Source organism: Carettochelys insculpta, chromosome 6 (assembly GCF_033958435.1).
Source record: "Carettochelys insculpta isolate YL-2023 chromosome 6, ASM3395843v1, whole genome shotgun sequence".
Lineage (NCBI taxonomy): Eukaryota > Metazoa > Chordata > Testudines > Carettochelyidae > Carettochelys > Carettochelys insculpta.
This window is the reverse complement of record NC_134142.1, coordinates 3,339,571-3,355,990: the sequence shown is the minus strand read 5'-3', so window position 1 is coordinate 3,355,990 and position 16,420 is coordinate 3,339,571.

Sequence of the window (16,420 nt, the reverse complement as noted above, 5' to 3'; positions counted from 1 at the left end):
CTTGGGCTGGTTGCAATAAGTGAAATGTCTCACATGACAGCATGCTGCAACTTCACATTTGCACAATCACTGTGTGGAATCTATCTGCAGGTTCCTGATGGGCCATCTGACCGGCAGAGGCAACCCGACCGGGGGCGGGGGGGGGGGGGGATGGAGGGGGAGGGCTTTCCTGCTGTTTCAGTGAACTTTGCAGTGGGACTTCTGGGCAGGAGAATGAATAATAAACCCACACTTTGGAGCTTCTCCTGTTGCCCCACAAACACAAATATTTCCTCAGGAGACCCTGCCATGGAGTAGGGCTGCTGAGAGACAGCAACGAACCAAAGGAGAAAGGGGAAGAACTCCACAAATACCAGGACAAAGCTTCCTTAGTCGCAGGTTGTGGAAGTCAAAGTTTTACACGGCAATAGCAGTGAAGAGTTTCATCCTCTTTCTATGATGGACTGACGTGAGTGGAGAACCCAGATCCAGCCCTTCTCAGAGCTGATGCCGACATTTTTTGTTGTGCTCTTGTATCACTCTGTCTATTGTGACTTCAGAGACGTAAAACAACACCAATAATTTCTTACTGACCAAAATCACTTCTAACAAGAAGTCAGCGACAGTTCTTTACCCTTCCCGGCCTCCTTCCCTTTCTGTTGCAGTGATTCTCCCTGTGTAGTACCTCTGATTGTTACAGAACATTGCATGTGTGTAGAGTTTGAGAAGGTGATCCTGCTTACCTTGCTCAAGTTGTTCTGCCAGTGTGGCCAGTGAGCTGTGATCCAGCCGGATCTTCCTGCATGAAACAGCAGACTTAATTTATACTCAGAGGGGTGGCCGTGTTAGCCTATAGCTTCACAGATAACCAGCAGTCCTGGAGCACCTTAGGTTATATCTACACAGCAGCCTTATTTTAAAACAAGCTATTCTTGAAGAGCTTATTTTGAAATAACACTGCTTTGCACAAAGGTGCATTTTGAAATAGCATTTAGCTATTTTAAAATGCAGTGTCTACACAGAGAGAGCGTATTTTGAGATAGAGCCATTGGACACACTAGCCGCATCTACACATGCCAGCTACTTCGAAGTAGCCGTGCCAACTTCGAAATAGCACCCGCCACGGCTACACGTGGCGGGCGCTATTTCGAAGTTGACATCGACGTAAGGCGGCGAGACGTCGAAGTCGCTATCCTCATGAGGAGATGGGAATAGCGCCCTACTTCGACATTGGACGTCGAAGTAGGGCACGTGTAGCTGATCCGTGTCCGACAACATCGAAATAGCGGGTTCCGCTATGGCGGCCATCAGCTGAGGGGTTGAGAGATGCTCTCTCCAACCCCTGCGGGGCTCTATGGTCACCGTGTGCAGCAGCCCTTAGCCCAGGGCTTCTGGCTGCTGCTGCTGCAGCTGGGGATCCATGCTGCAGGCACAGGGTCTGCAACTAGTTGTTGGCTCTGTGGATCTTGTGCTGTTTAGTGCAACTGTGTCTGGGAGGGGCCCTTTAAGGGAGCGGCTTGCTGTTGAGTCCGCCCTGTGACCCTGTCTGCAGCTGTTCCTGGCACCCTTATTTCGATGTGGGCCGCTTTGGAGTGTAGACGCTCCCCTGCAGCACCTACTTTGATGTAGCGCTGCCCAACGTCGACATTGAACGTCGACGTTGCCAGCCCTGGAGGACGTGTAGACGTTATTCATCGAAATAAGCTATTTTGATGTAGCATTCACGTCTAGATGTAGCTACTGTGGCTTATTTGAAATAGACTCTGTTCCCTGTGTTAACAGCATCTATTTCCAAAGAGGCATTATTCCTCATCGAATGAGGTTTACCAGTTTTGAAATTAGCCAACCGCTGTGTAAAAATTATTTCGAAACAGTGGTTGTGCTGTGTAGGCACGAGGATAGTTATTTTGAAACAACATTGCTGTGTAGACCTACCCTGAGAAACTAATAAATTTCATGCTCAGCAGAAGTGCCTTTTACACACCAAAGCTCACAACTCACTAAATTATCTAATCAATTTGTTAGTCTCTAAGGTGCTACAGGAGCGTTGTTATTTGTCAATTTATTCTGTTATTTGCCTCTTCATCAAAAATGGAGGAGAAGCAGCCAAGGAACGGTTACAGGAGAATGAGTCCAAGCCCCACACCTCAGGCTGGCTGCTGTGCAGTCCTCCAGCTGGCGTAGCGAGTGGTTGCAAGGGGATCGCAATGGTCAGGGCCCTCCACGACTATTCGGTGCAGAGGGAGAGCTTGGAAGCATGCTCATGCCTTTTCAAGGGTAGGCACTCCCAGCTGATTATAAGGCAAAGCTGCCTTTGCTATTGACAATCCATTTTCCCTCCTAAATTATGCTCTTGCCTCAGGATAATGTGTGTGGTAAATAATTGTGCACTCAGCTTCTCCTTTGTCAACGCAGCATCTTTTCCTAGCCCAAACCTACTTTACGTAAGCATATGCTGAGAGGTGAATGTTGTAGCCCCAGGCAGCTGCATGGCCAGATTCCAACCCCGGGCAGCCACCCCCACCCTTTTCAAGTACCGGGACGCCAGTCACTGGTCTGTGGCCTGGGGGCTGGTTTGTTCCGTGGCTGGCACACAATGTTCCTTGCCCTTAGAATGAGTTGTGGGCACAGCTCCAAGTGCCTGCATCTCCCTCCCTGCTTTGCACCTGCAATCCAGGACACACTGCGAAAGGCAGCAGGCTGCAGACTTGTCTTGGTAGCACGTACTTGTGTGCACAAACGTTTGGCCCTTTCTGTAGTTTTTGGAGGTCATGTCCCTCCTTCCCTTCCATTGAGGGCTCATGGCCATAATGTGCAAGCTGCAGGTTTGACATCAGAGGGTAGGGAGGAGACCGTCTCTGGGCTTGGCTTGGTTGCTGCTGTTTACCAGCCCAAAGAGGGTGAGTTTGGAAATGTAGTTTACCTGGATGACTCTTTAACTTTTGAAATAAATTGTGGGCTTTGTCCATTGTTGTCTGCTCGTGCGTGGCATGGAAGGCTTCGCAGATAACGTGGGATAAGTATTGTGGAGTCACATGAAATGAAGGAATCCTGAAAACCTCCTAACTTGTGCTTTGATAGGTGCTGCAAGACACCATGTTGGGAAAGGCTGTGGGAAAGCACGTCAGTCTGGCTGCAGCCTCACGCTACCAGCTTGGTCAAGAGCCTTGGGGCGTGGGAATGAGGCCAGTTAGCCCTCACCTGATCAAAGTTTGCTTCCCACCCTGAAGCTGGTATTTCTTCACAGGGCCCTGTTTGTCAGACAATGCACCTCTGCAGCAGGGACGTTCTCTTTGCTAGAAGCTCAGCAGCCCTCACCCCCAGTCTGAGCTGATTTCCTACCCCTATGGGCAGCCTGTGGACCACAGAGGCTACTTTTGCCTGAGTGCCCAATGGTGGTGGTGGGGGGGGCACCCAGATGCCCCACTCCTGGGCATGCAAGGACTGAAGGAGTCCACCACTGCTGTCAGAACTAATGTCCCCAGGCTCTGGGGGTGGCCTGCTCCCAGCTAACCCTGCAGGAGTGACACTGGGGAAGTGCACATTGGTGTCAGAGTAGAGGCTGCTCTGTGTGCTCCACCCACTGCTACCATAGACATGAGGGGAAGGATGATCGGATGGTTCAGGCACTGGGCTGGGACTCAGGAGATGTGGGGGCAGCTCCTGACTTTGCCAGATCCCCTGCTTGCTCTTGGGTAAGTCACTTCATCTGTCTCTGCCTCAATTCCCATCTGTAAAATGGGGATAAACCTGACCTGCAGGGCTGAGGCTGTCTCTGTGGCTACGTATGTAGAGGGCACAGTACGATGGAGCCTAATCTCATTGAGAGCCTCTCCCCGGGACAGTTGATAGGCAGAACCTGAGCAAAATCTGAACTGCCAGATGCTTTTAAATAGACCCTGAAATCTTTTTATTTGCTTATTATTATTGGTGTTAGGTGGTGCTGGAAAGATGTCTGATAAATTGCTGACTGTGATAAAAACAGTATCACATGCCCGTCATAAGTACGGCGTGCGTTTTGTGGAGATTGCTGGATATATTTCATGTTGAATCAACATGAGAGAGATGCCTGGAAAAGAGTCACACATTTATTTCTGCCAAGCTATGCTGTTTGCTTGCGATTCTAGTGTCCTGGGAGGGGAGCGAGGTACAACCGTTGGTTCTGTGGCATGGATTTGCTTTATAACTTTCACATAACAGTAATCCAGCTTTGCATTATGGCCCTGAGTAGAACAGCAAAGACTGACTCACCAGGGTGTCAGCGCGGGGGTCTGTTTTGCAATTCATGTTTGGCTGTTTACTTTCTGATGAGACTTTTCTGGTTTTAATGGAAATCAGACAAAAGGATTGTAAGATGCAATGGGATGTAACATACATCCCTGTGACATTTGACATGCTAATCTTATGGAAATAGATTAATTACAAATGCCATTTCTGTAGGCTTAATTTACTATCATAAGGTCATTGCTAAAGCCTAAAGAGCTGAGGCAGTTGTACAGAATAATAATCCAAACCATAGGAGCAATCAAGCAAGCTGCAACAGAGAAGGATGATATTCACATGAGTGGGGACTGGAAGCTTTCCTGACTCTGAAACGTGGTGTGTTTTCATGCTGCTTGCTGAAGCTTGTGTCCTGCACTGAATTCTCCAGCGAGGATTTCCAGAGCTGCAATGAGATCTGGATGTTCAGTCCCTATAAAAATGAATAGCAGCGGGGAGTCCACATCCATTGACAATCTCACACTGCACTTTTTAGATGCTTTTGCCGGATGTTATTTCCGCAAAACCTGGCACTTCAGTGTGGTGGACAGAGGGAGGATTGCTCTCCTCTGGAGGCAAGCGAATGACTCTCTGGGAGTCCCAGCTCACAGCGTTCACTCAGGCAGAACTCACCTTCACATCCGGGTGCTGGGCTCTGGCTCTTTGCAATGGTGGGAGGAGCGGCCATCATGCAGAGATTCGGTGCAGCCCATTCCTCTGAGTGTACGGGGGGAATTGCTTGAAAAATCAAACAGGAAGAGTACCTTGCAGCCACAGTAGGGTGCAAAATTGGTTCTTTTCTGCATCAGATGTGCACATCTTTGGGGAGGGAAGGAGAATCCAGGGGATTAGAGACCAGCTGGCCTCACCTTGGTCCCTGGCCTCAAGAAATCCATTCAAACCAGGACTCCAAGGGTAGTGATCATAGAATCATAGAATCATAGAAGAGTAGGACTGGAAGGGACCTCGAGAGGCCATCGAGTCCAGCCCCCTGCCCTCATGGCAGGACCAAGCACTTTCTAGACCATCCCTGAAAGCCATCTATCGAACCTCTTCTTAAATAGCTGCAGTGATGGAGATTCTACCACCTCCCTTGGCAATTCGTTCCACTGTTTGATCACCCTGACAGTTAGGAACTTTTTCCTAATGTCCAGCCTGAACCTCCCCTGCTGCAATTTAAGTCCATTGCCTCTTGTTCTATCCTCAGAGGCAAGGAAGAACAAGTCCCTCCCTCTGTTTTATGACACCCTTTTAAATACCTGAAAACTGCTATCATATCCCCCCTCAATCTTCTCTTTTCCAAACTAAACTAGCTCAATTCTTTCAGCCTTTCTTCATAGGTCATGTTCTCTAGACCTTTGATCATTCTCGTTGCTCTCCTCTGGACCCTCTCCAATTTCTCCACATCCTTCCTGAACTGCGGTGCCCAGAACTGGACACAATACTCCAGCTGAGGCCTAACCAGCGCAGAGTAGAGCGGGAGAATGACTTCTCCTGTCTTGTTCACAACACACCTGTTAATGCATCCTAGAATCATGTTTGCCTTTTTTGCAACAGCATCACACTGTTGACTCATATTTAGCTTGTGATCCACTATAATCCCCAGATCCCTTTCTGCTGTACTCATTCCTAGGCAGTCCTTTCCCATTCTGTATGTGTGACACTGATTGTTCCTTCCTAAGTGGAGCACTTTGCATTTGTCCTTATTAAACTTCATCCTGTTTACCTCAGCCCATTTCTCCAGTTTATCCAGATCCTTTTGAATTATGACTCTATCCTCCAAAGAAGTTGCAACCCCTCCCAGCTTGGTATCATCTGCAAACTTAATAAGTGTACTTTCTATGTCAATATCTAAATCGTTAATGAAGATATTGAACAAAACCGGTCCTAAAAGAGACCCCTGCGGAACCCCACTAGTTATACTTTTCCAGCAGGATTGAAAACCATTAATAACTACTCTCTGGGTACGGTTACCCAGCCAGTTGTTCACCCAACTTATAGTAGCCCCATCTAAGTTGGATTTGCATAGTTTATTGATAAGTATATTATGTGAGACCATGTCAAATGCTTTACTGAAGTCTAGGTATACCACATCCACCTCTTCTCCCTTATCCACAAGGCTTGTTATTCTATCAAAGAAAGCTATTAGATTGGTTTGACATGATCTGTTTTTAACAAAACCATGCTGGCTGTTCCCTATCACATTACCACCTTCCAAATGCTTGCAGGTGATTTCTTTAATTATGTGCTCCGTTATCTTTCCTGGCACAGAAGTTAAGCTGACTGGCCTGTAGTTTCCCGGGTTATTCTTGTTCCCCTTTTTATACATGGGTACTATATTTGCCCTTTTCCAGTCTTCTGGAATCTCTCCTGTCTCCCACGATTTACCAAAAATGATTGCTAAAGGCTCAGATACCTCTTCTATCAGCTCCTTGAGGATTCTAGGATGCATTTCATCAGGCCCTGGTGATTTGCAGACATCTAATTTTTCTAAGTAAATTTTAATTTGTTCTTTTCTTATTTCAACTTCTAAACCTACCCCTTTTTCACTAGCATTCTCTATGTCAGGCATTCCTTCAGATTTCTCAGTGAAGACCGAAACAAAGAAATCATTAAACATCTCTGCCATTTCCAAATTCCCCATTACTGTTTCTCCCTCCTCACTGACCAATGGCCCTACCCTCTTCTTGGTCTTCCTCTTGTTACCAATGTATTTGTAAAAACCTTCTTGTTTCCCTTTATGCTTGTAGCTAGTTTGAGCTCATTTTGTGCCTTAGCCTTTCTAATCTTGCTCCTGCATGCTCGTGTTGTTTGCCTATATTCCTCCTTTGTAATTTGTCCTAGTTTCCATTTCTTATAAGATTCCTTTTTTATTTTGAGATCATGCAAGATCTCCTGGTTAAGCCAAGGCAGTCTTTTGCCATGTTTTCTATCTTTCCTGCGCAGTGGGATAGCTTGCTTTTGGGCCCTTAATAATGTCCCTTTGAAAAACTGCCAACTCTCCTCAGCCGTTTTAACCCTCAGTTTAGCTTCCCATGGGACCTTACCTACCAGCTCTCTGAGTTTACCAAAATCTGCCTTCCTGAAATCCATTATCTCTATTGTACTGTTTTCCCTTCTACCCTTCCTTAGAATTGTGATCTCTGTGATTTCATGATCACTTTCACCCAAGCATCCTTCCACTTTCAAATTCTCAATAATTTCCTCCCTATTTGTTAAAATTAAATCTAGAACAGCTCCCTGTCCATTTGGGAGCCTGCTTCAAGTCTAGTGCCCTGGGGGCCAGTCCTATTACATCAGACACCTGTCAGTCAGCCAGTTTTTAATCCACTCAGTATGTGCCATGTTAACGTCATAATCTGGTGTTTTAATCAAAATATCATGTGGTACCAAGTCAAACGTCTTAGACTGTCCTCTATAATGATAAATTGTGACTTTCCAATGGAAGTACGTTTTCGGTGGCCCTGAAAGCTGTCAGTTTTCATCTGTGCACCCCTCAGCAGGCTCTGAGTTTGACACACCTGCCTTACAGAGGTGTAAGCATTGTGGTGGAGCTCTGGTCATAAGCTCTGCTCATTAAGAATCCAAAGCACAGTGGACTGACACGTTTGCTTGCATCAGTTGAGTCAGATGCCACCAGAAGGAAAACAGGGGATTGCTATTTCCTATTTTGTTCATCTTCATCAATGATCCGGGTAACAGAATGCATTGTAACCTTAGCAAGTTTGCAGATGACTCTAAGGTGGGGGAACAGGTAGATACATTGGAGGGTAGGGAGAGGGTCCAGAGTGACATAGTCAAATTGGAGGACTGGGGCAAAAGAAATCTGATGAGGTTCAACAAGGAGAAGAGCAGACTCCTGCACTTGGGACGGAAGAGTCCCAAGCATTGTTATAGGCTGGGGACTGACTGGCTAAGCAGCAGTTCTGCAGAAAAGGACTTGGGGATTACAACGAATGAGAAGCTGGATATGAGTCAACAGTGTGCCCTTGTTGAGACTAACAGCATATTGGGCTGTGTTAGTAGGCCCATTGCCAGCAGACCAAGGGAAGTGATTATTCACCTCTATTCAGCACTGGTGAGGCCACATCTAGAGTATTGCATCCAGTTTTGGGCCCCACTCTACAGAACGGATGTGGACAAACTGGAGAGAGCCCTTCAGAGGACAATGAAAATGAATCAGAGACTGAGACGTGACTTATGAGCAGAAGCTGAAGGAACTGGACTTATTTAAGCTGCAAAAGAGAAGAATGGGTGGGGGGATTCGATATCAGCCTTCAGCTGTTAGAAGGGGAGCTCCAAAGAGGAGGGAGACAAGCTTTTCTCACTGGTGGCAGCTGACACAACAAGGAGCAATGGACTCAGCTTGCAGTGGGAAAGGTCTAGAGCTTAGGAAAGACTCTTTCACTAGTGGCTTGTCTACACTAGCTCCCTCCTTTGAAGGGAGGAGGAGTAAAGGGACTTTGAAGTACCGTGGGCACTTGGTGGTACCGGTGGGTTAGCCGTGGCTAGATGCGAGCTGGCACTTTGAAGTTTAACACTTTGAAGTTGCCATAGGGGCAATTTGCTTAATAAAGTGCTGCACTTGGACCACAGCACTTCATTAATAAACTCCCGACATCCGACTTACCATCCTCCCTTTGAAGGAGGGAGCTGGTGTAGACAAGCCCTGGGAGGGTGAAGAAGCACTAGACTGGGTTATGTAGGGAGGTGGTGGCATTCATAGAGCTTTTAAGGAGAGGCTTGACAAAGTCCTGGCTGGGATGATTTAGTTGGGCTTGGGCCTACTTTGAGTAGAGGGCTGGACTCAATGGTCTCCTGAGGTCTCTTCCAGCTCTAGGAATCTATGACTCTATGAACAGCTTAGTTATTTTCCCTACAGCTGCCCAAACTGGGCTCTGGATGACAACTGCCATGTTATCAGTGTCTCCAATGCAGACAGGGGTTCTGGTGAAGTGTTATGTCTGAATGTGTTCCTAGGCAAACAGGTTTTCCTTCATCTCTGCCATGTGTGTGTCGGAAGATGCTCTCTCTCAGCAAATGGCCAAGGATTTGCAGGGTTTCCGAAAGACGCTCCTTCCCTCTCACCATCCAGTTTGGTTTGTGGATTTTGACAGCTGATTTTGTTACTCATGGGAGAAGCAAATTCTCTCTCTTTTCTAAATCAAATCATCACATGACCATCTTTCAGCCGGTTGTAGAAGCAGAGGCAAGAATATGAGGTTCATTTATGGGAACAGATGTTCACAAAATCTGTGTCACTGGACAGCTGCTGTGGGCCCTGCAAGGAGAGGCACTGACCCAGGATGGGAGCAGGAAGGATGGTGAGGAGAGACACAGAATGAAGTGCACTGCAAGTTGTTTCCTGGACGGGAGGCCCTGCAATCATTGTGTGTCACTAAGTGTCAGAAGGGTTCTCGCTTCCCGGGAGTGCTTTGGCCCGTTTCAAACTCCAGAACCTACCCTGAGTACGCAAGTGCACAAAGCAGGACTATCGTTAAGTAAGGTTGGGGTCTTCTATATGTGTTTGTAGTGGGATGGCTCCCTCACTCCAGCCAGGAGAGGTTAAAGCACGCTGGAGGGGGCCTGGGCAGAGCCCCAGCCAATGAGGAAAAGGTTTGTAGGGAGCCAATCAAAGGGTGGTTTGCGGGGGCAGCCCTGTTTATAAGGCGCTGCCCAGCAGAGCAGTGGGCAGTTGGATGCTGACCAGCAAAGGGGAAGGACTGGTTCACTGCAGGAAGCACCTTGACAGAGCACTGCTGAGCAGGCTCAGAGGAGCTGGAGAAAGGCTCCAACCTGATACCTCCCAGTCTGTGGCCTTGATACGTGGCCAAGAAGGTGCAAGAGGTGAGGGGGAAGTGGCCTGGATTAGGAGGCAGTAGAAAGGAGTGAAGGACAAGGCTGCCACCAGAGCATCCCTGTGTCGGGACCTTGAGTTGCGGGTGGACCTGGGAGCCCACTCTCCCCTGCACCGCACCTAACCACACTGACACGTGGCCTATACTTACTGGACCTTGCCCTGAGGCACAGGGCTAGAGTTTGGGGCTGCAGTTGCCCACGGTGGCCGGTGAGCTTGAGGACTGCTGCCCCTGGAAGGGGGTGGTGTGGTGCCCTGCCTCAGGGCAGTGTCCTGAAGAGGGTGCTGCCGTCCGGGGAACGACACAGGTGGGTGAGAGATGGTGGAGCCAGGCGACGATGTGTGAGACACCGACCAGAAGGTGGTGCATGCGAGGGACAGAGCTAATTCCCAGGGTGACCAGTAGGAGGTGCTGCAGTGCTGAGTCGCGAGTCGCGAGTCGCTTCAGTGCCTCTCTCCGGACTTTGAACACTGGGGCGCTGTTTGAATTGCTGCTCAGGTGCAATGCAGTGAATCGAAAGCGTCTGAACGCAGAGTCAGCGGTAAGAGAGGGCGGCCGGCTGGCAGGAACTTGGTACAAGTTGCATGTGCCTTCCCAGTGTTTCTGATGATGTGCGGGAGTAATCTGATAGCATTACCAGGCACCCTCGGGGATAATATTACCAGGCAGGTGGGGAGCCCGCATTTTGCCGACAGTTGAGGTATTCCCTTTCTTCAGCAGCCACGGGCCATCTCCTGCCAGGGGCTTCCTGCCGTTGCTGGGGAACCGAGCCTCCAGGGTTGAGAGAAATTTAGTTTTCCATAACTGTAACTGAAGGCAGTGTCTAGGAGGCTGCAAAACCCCAGCTGTCTTTGCCATACTGGAAATGGTCCGCGCTGTTCAGGTTGAAGCCCCTCTGTCCCTTACGCTTTCCAGTGCTGCCCTGCATGTTCCTGGCTGTCTCTCCCTTCTGTCTCGGTCGTGGGCATCTGCACTTGACATTCACTCATTTGCTTAGAGCCGCTGTGCAGATTCCCTGGATTGCTTGGGAGCATCCAAGGAAGCTAAGCCCTGCCAGGCTGGAACAGGCAGCTGGGCCTCTGGGTCCATGCATTGCCTGTGACCCAAGCCCTGGGCCGACGTCGCTTTCCCGCAATGCTTCTGCGTGTGCAGCACCAGTGGGAGGATGCTCTGGAGCCTCTATTGATCCATAGTCCCTCCCTCCAGGGCCGCCCCCATCCATATGTGACATTCTCCAGAGCTGGTCTCCCAGCCAGGTACCATTCCCCGGTCCTAGGGGTCAGACTTCCACCATGCTCTGCCCTGAGCGGGGCTGTGCCACGCCAGCTCCTGTGGCAAGCGTTGTGATGGGCGCTGCCTATGAGGGGCAGGAAGGTCACCCCGAGGGCCGGAAGCAGAGCAAATACATTTTTCTGCTTTCTTTGTCGGCATTTCCCCACTGGAATGAAAATGAAGCAGTTGGGAAGGAAAACCTCAGAGACAGGCTGGCCACTCAGCACCTGTCACTGATTCCATCCACCCAGCCAGCCAGCCAGCTGCTTGGCCTAGCCCCTGGAGGCCTCTGCTCCTGCAGGTGTGGGTGAAACGGAAGAATGATGCACAGAACACGTGGCACTTAGAGTCTCTTCCTGCCCCACGGGGGAACGAAATGACACCCGTTAATTCACTCACGTGCAGAGTGAAGGTTACTAACAGCACTTTTTAACAAACCCTCCTCTGCAAACAGCTCCTCTCCCTGAATTGCAGAGCACACGGATGGCCCAGGAGAGCAGCCCAGCACCGGAGGAAGTTCACTCAGAAATACCCAGGACGTGTTTTCAGCCAGTCTGAAGAATGGCAGGGGGAGCTGGGCTTGCTGGGTTCCAGGGAGAGCACAAAGCAAAGGTGCTGGGGGAACGTGTGTCCTTTAAGCACCCTGTGAGATCAGGCACGGAGGGCGGCGACATTACCGGTACAGCCTGGTCTGATGTGGGCTGCAGGCAGAATGCTGCTCACCTCGTTTGCTTTATTGTAAGCGGCTAGCATGTTACTTCAATATCTTCACAATCTGCTAGAGCACAGGGACAAGGCAGGGTACATCTGCAGAGCAAGTAGCAGCCCGCGGCAGGGTGTCTCAGAGCCTGTGGGGCAGGTGCCACCCTGCTAAAAATAGCCATGCAGACTCTGTGGCTTGGGCTCTGACCCCTGGCGGAAACGATGGGCTACAGAGCCTGAGCTCCCTCTGGACTGTGACACGTAACCAGCCGACTCCAGCCACACAGAGGGAGGCCATGTCTGTCAACCCGGCTCTGAGACTTGCCGCTGAAGGTGGTGGAGACCTACCCCCCACCCCGGACACCAAATACAACACCTAGAATGATTGCTGCAGGGGGGTGCCCCATTCCGGAAGGCAGAGAACTTCACCTAGAGTCAAGGGGGCCAGTAAAACACAGCTTGGTTGTGTGGCTGCTGAAGGGCATTTTTGCTCTTACATAGTTTGAAGAGGTTGGTTGCTAAGTGTATGAAGGGGAGGCTAGGATGGGGGACCTGTGCTAGCAGGAGCCTGGACTCAGTGACTCAGGGGCAATTTCCAGTCTTGTGTCCCCAGGGTCCAACTCCATGTTGTCAAGGAGAAGAAGTTTTCTGGGACTGGTTCTCTTACGCATGGGGCCAGGGCTCTGGAAGCCACTGGGGTGCTGCAGCCCGAGGCTGCTGGTACTCTCAGAGAAAATGCTGATTCTTGCCTTCCTGAAACAGTTAGGAGCTGCGGCAGAAAGGCAGGCACATGGTTGAGTTCTGACCGGCTTCCACCACCTGTGGAGGCTAATTGTTCTGGAGGGAGACCATGGACCCTGGCTGGATTGAAACCAGATCGTGGGCTTACGCCTACAGTGACGGACTCTTGGGAAAAACCTCTGGTGAGAAAGAAAGAGCCCTGCCGCTTGCCAGAGGGAAGAGTGATTGCATGGAAATGGCAGCCTCTGGGGCTCCCGCAGATCTTTGGCTCCATCAGCCCGAGTGGGATGTTTTGTCCTGCAGGGAACTAGGTTCAGAGGCTATTTCAGCGCACGCCATGCTCTGGCACAGTGCGTCGTGCTTCGTTCCATTACTCGTGGGCCTGCAGGAAAACGGTGGCCCTCACCTTCCAACACGGCATTAATATGAAACGGGTCCGGAGGGTGTGTGAGAACCTGCCAGGGGTAATATTGGGAAATGAATTCTCAGCCATCGCTGGCGTTACTGATTGAAACAAAGCTCCAGTCTGAACACGGGCATGGTGCCAGGGGACACGTAAGCTTCCCTGAATCTTGTTGGAGGGGCTGACTGCTTGAGAACACTGAAAATAATGAGGCTTGTGCAGTAGGTGGCAGCAAAGGTCTCTTGCAAAGGTGCTGTGCTCTATCCCTCACTCATCGGAGGGAAAAGATAAAGCAACTTACACAGCACAAGGCTGGCCAGGCCTTAACTTGACCCATTTAGAAATACATTTATTGCAGGCGCTCCTAAACAGAAAAGGAGACTCGGAATCGCTCCATCACACCCAGCAGCATGCTCCGAGGTTCTGATCCCAGCACCAAAACCTGGGTAGGGCGTGTGGCCCTCAGAGACTGGGCACTGGGAGCTCCCGGAGCTGCAGTTTAGCATGGCTGCATTAGGGATTATGCTCGCCCTTAAAAATATCCAGGCGAGATTACCAAGTTAGTCCCTAAGCACACGCCAGTGAGTGCGCAGGGAGTGGGTTAGACTAACGCCTTCCCATTACCACACGACACCGTGTTTTAAAATAGCAGGAGCTTATTTGTAATTGGCTGTAGTGATACTTTTACTCAGCTCCAAAAAGCACACAAGGGACGTCCCACTAATGTGTGTGAAGAGTGAGGGTTTGTAATGCTACACCCCATGTAATGAATATAAGTGTGTGGCTTTGTTAATAATGACAACGTCACCAATTGTGGCTACTTCGAAAACCAGGTTTGCTCCAGCTATTTATATTTATAAGTGATGTGTGTGGCGATAGGTGGGCAGCAGTTCCTGTTTGCAAAGGACCCATGGCCCTGTCCCATGTCAGGACCCACGACAACATCTCACTAATGTGGGAATAGCTCACCACACACCTGCTGTGGCATGAGTCTTGCACCTGGCTGTGCAGCTGCTCAACGCCCTACTCTGATCCAGTCTGGCGGTAACAGCTAATGGAGACCATTTCCTTTTGCAGTACAGTTGGAATTACGTTTCCCAATGTGCATTTCCCCTTATTGGTATTACATTCAGCTGCTGGGTTGTTGCTCCAAACCAGTTTGGTGGGACCCCTTTGTATCTCTTCCCCGTCAGTTTGAACTTGACTAACTCAAGTAGTTTTCTATCAACTGCATGCTTTGCCACCTCACTCTTTACCCTCTGTCTCGGCTCATTTATGAATAGGTTGTACAGCCCTGGTCCTAGTGCAGACCCCTGTAGGACCTCACTGGTTACTTCTCCCCATTCTGAAAACTGTCTGTTTATTCTCTCTCTATATTTTCTATCTTTGAACCAGTTTCTGATCCAGGAGAGGACTTTCTCTCTTCTCCTGTGATAGCTTATTCTGCTTACATGTCTTTGGTGGGGAACCTTTCTGCTATTGAGCTGTCATTGCTTATTATTGGGATGGAGAGAAGGGCTCAAAAGCCCAGGGCTTTACTTCTGGTTTATGTCTTATGTTCCTAAAACTCATGTGTCCAGGTTCCAGTTTGTCTCTACTCATGCCCATGTCTACTGGAAGGGTCATTTTAATGTTCCTCCTCTGAAGCATCTATGCTGACCAGGGCTGGAGCTGGGAACTGGAGAGAGGGCTGGCGGGGAGGGAGGGTGGCCCTGAACAGCATGCCCTAAGGTGCTTGGGGTTGCCTACTTACTTCAGGTTTGACTGATCACTAAATGTGGGGTCAGGAGAAAACCTTCCCTGGGTCAGACTGGCCCTGACCTGCGGATTTTTTCACCTTCCTTTGAAGTGTGTGGGTTGAGGTCAGTTGGTCACTTGGATAAATCTCATTGAATCATTTCCCTGCTATTGTTCTGCTGCACTTGTTCTCCTGATCTCTCTCTGTGGCACATAATAGTCTAGTTTCCTGTGGCTCTTATGTACTGTGGTCTCTTTTCAGTCATTGCACCAAGCACATTGCCTGTTGTACTTACAGGAATTATGTTGGCTCTTTTCAAGGGGATAAGGCAAAATGCCACATTTATTGGTAATATACATATATCCATTAATGCTGTATCGTAGTAGTAGGTAGTCCGTCATGTCTGACGATGACGTCTTGCGCTTGCACAGGCTCATCGGTTGTGCACTCGCATGTGGCTGAGGAGTCCAAGCTTTGAAGGGCATTGGCGTTCACAGTGGGGGCAAAGGAATTGTCCTGGCTTTCTTGGTGCAGCTGCTGCTGTTGTTTTCTTCCTCTCATGAGCACCAATGAAGCGTACGCGTAGCTGCTCTTCAAAATTGTCATATGCGTGTCATACGAGAGCACCCCAGCCTGGTCGGTCTGTTGCATGCTGCTCTAGCTGATCTGGTTTTAAACCAGCATGAGCAACACTGGCCTTCATGCAGTCTTTATACCTCTTGTGAGGCCTACCTCAATTCCTTTTGCCCTGGGACAGTTCACTGTAGAGGAGTTGCTTAGAGATTCTTGACTCCTCCATTCGTGCGACGGACCCTGTCCAGCGAAGCTGGGCTTTCAGAATCATGGCTTCCATGTTCGTGGTTCCTGCTCTGTCCAGGACTTCCAGGTTCGTAACTCTGTCCTGCCATCAAATGTGCAGTATTGACCTCTGGCTGCATGTGTGGAAGCGCTCCAGCAGTTTGATATGTTTTCTGTAGCGTATGCATATGATATACATTCATACACACACACACAGTCTTGTTTAGTTACCAACATGGTGCTCCTGTTTACTCACTGGCCAGGTGCGATAGGTGGGGGAGAGGAGGGGCCAGGCTACTATCAATACATATCAGTGCTCCAGTATTGACAAGACACAATTCTATAGTTTTGTGTCCATCCTTTTATGTTTCAGTCCATATCTCTTGTCCTGTCCCACTGCCCCAGAACTCTGTAGGACCACGAGTCATCACCACTGCCCCAGGACACTCTATAACCACTGTGTGATCAGTTAACAGCAGATAAGACTTTGCTCTTTTCTTGATGGGGCTTTTGCCTCTCTTTCTTAGGTGGTTTCATTTGCAGGGCTCACTTGTGTAGTTCTTCAGCCATCAAGGCAGCGCTGGCTGCTGGTTGTCCTAGCTAGCTGGGACTGATCCTATTGCATGCCCCCACCCTGACATATCCCATTATCCACACTTCTAGAAGAAA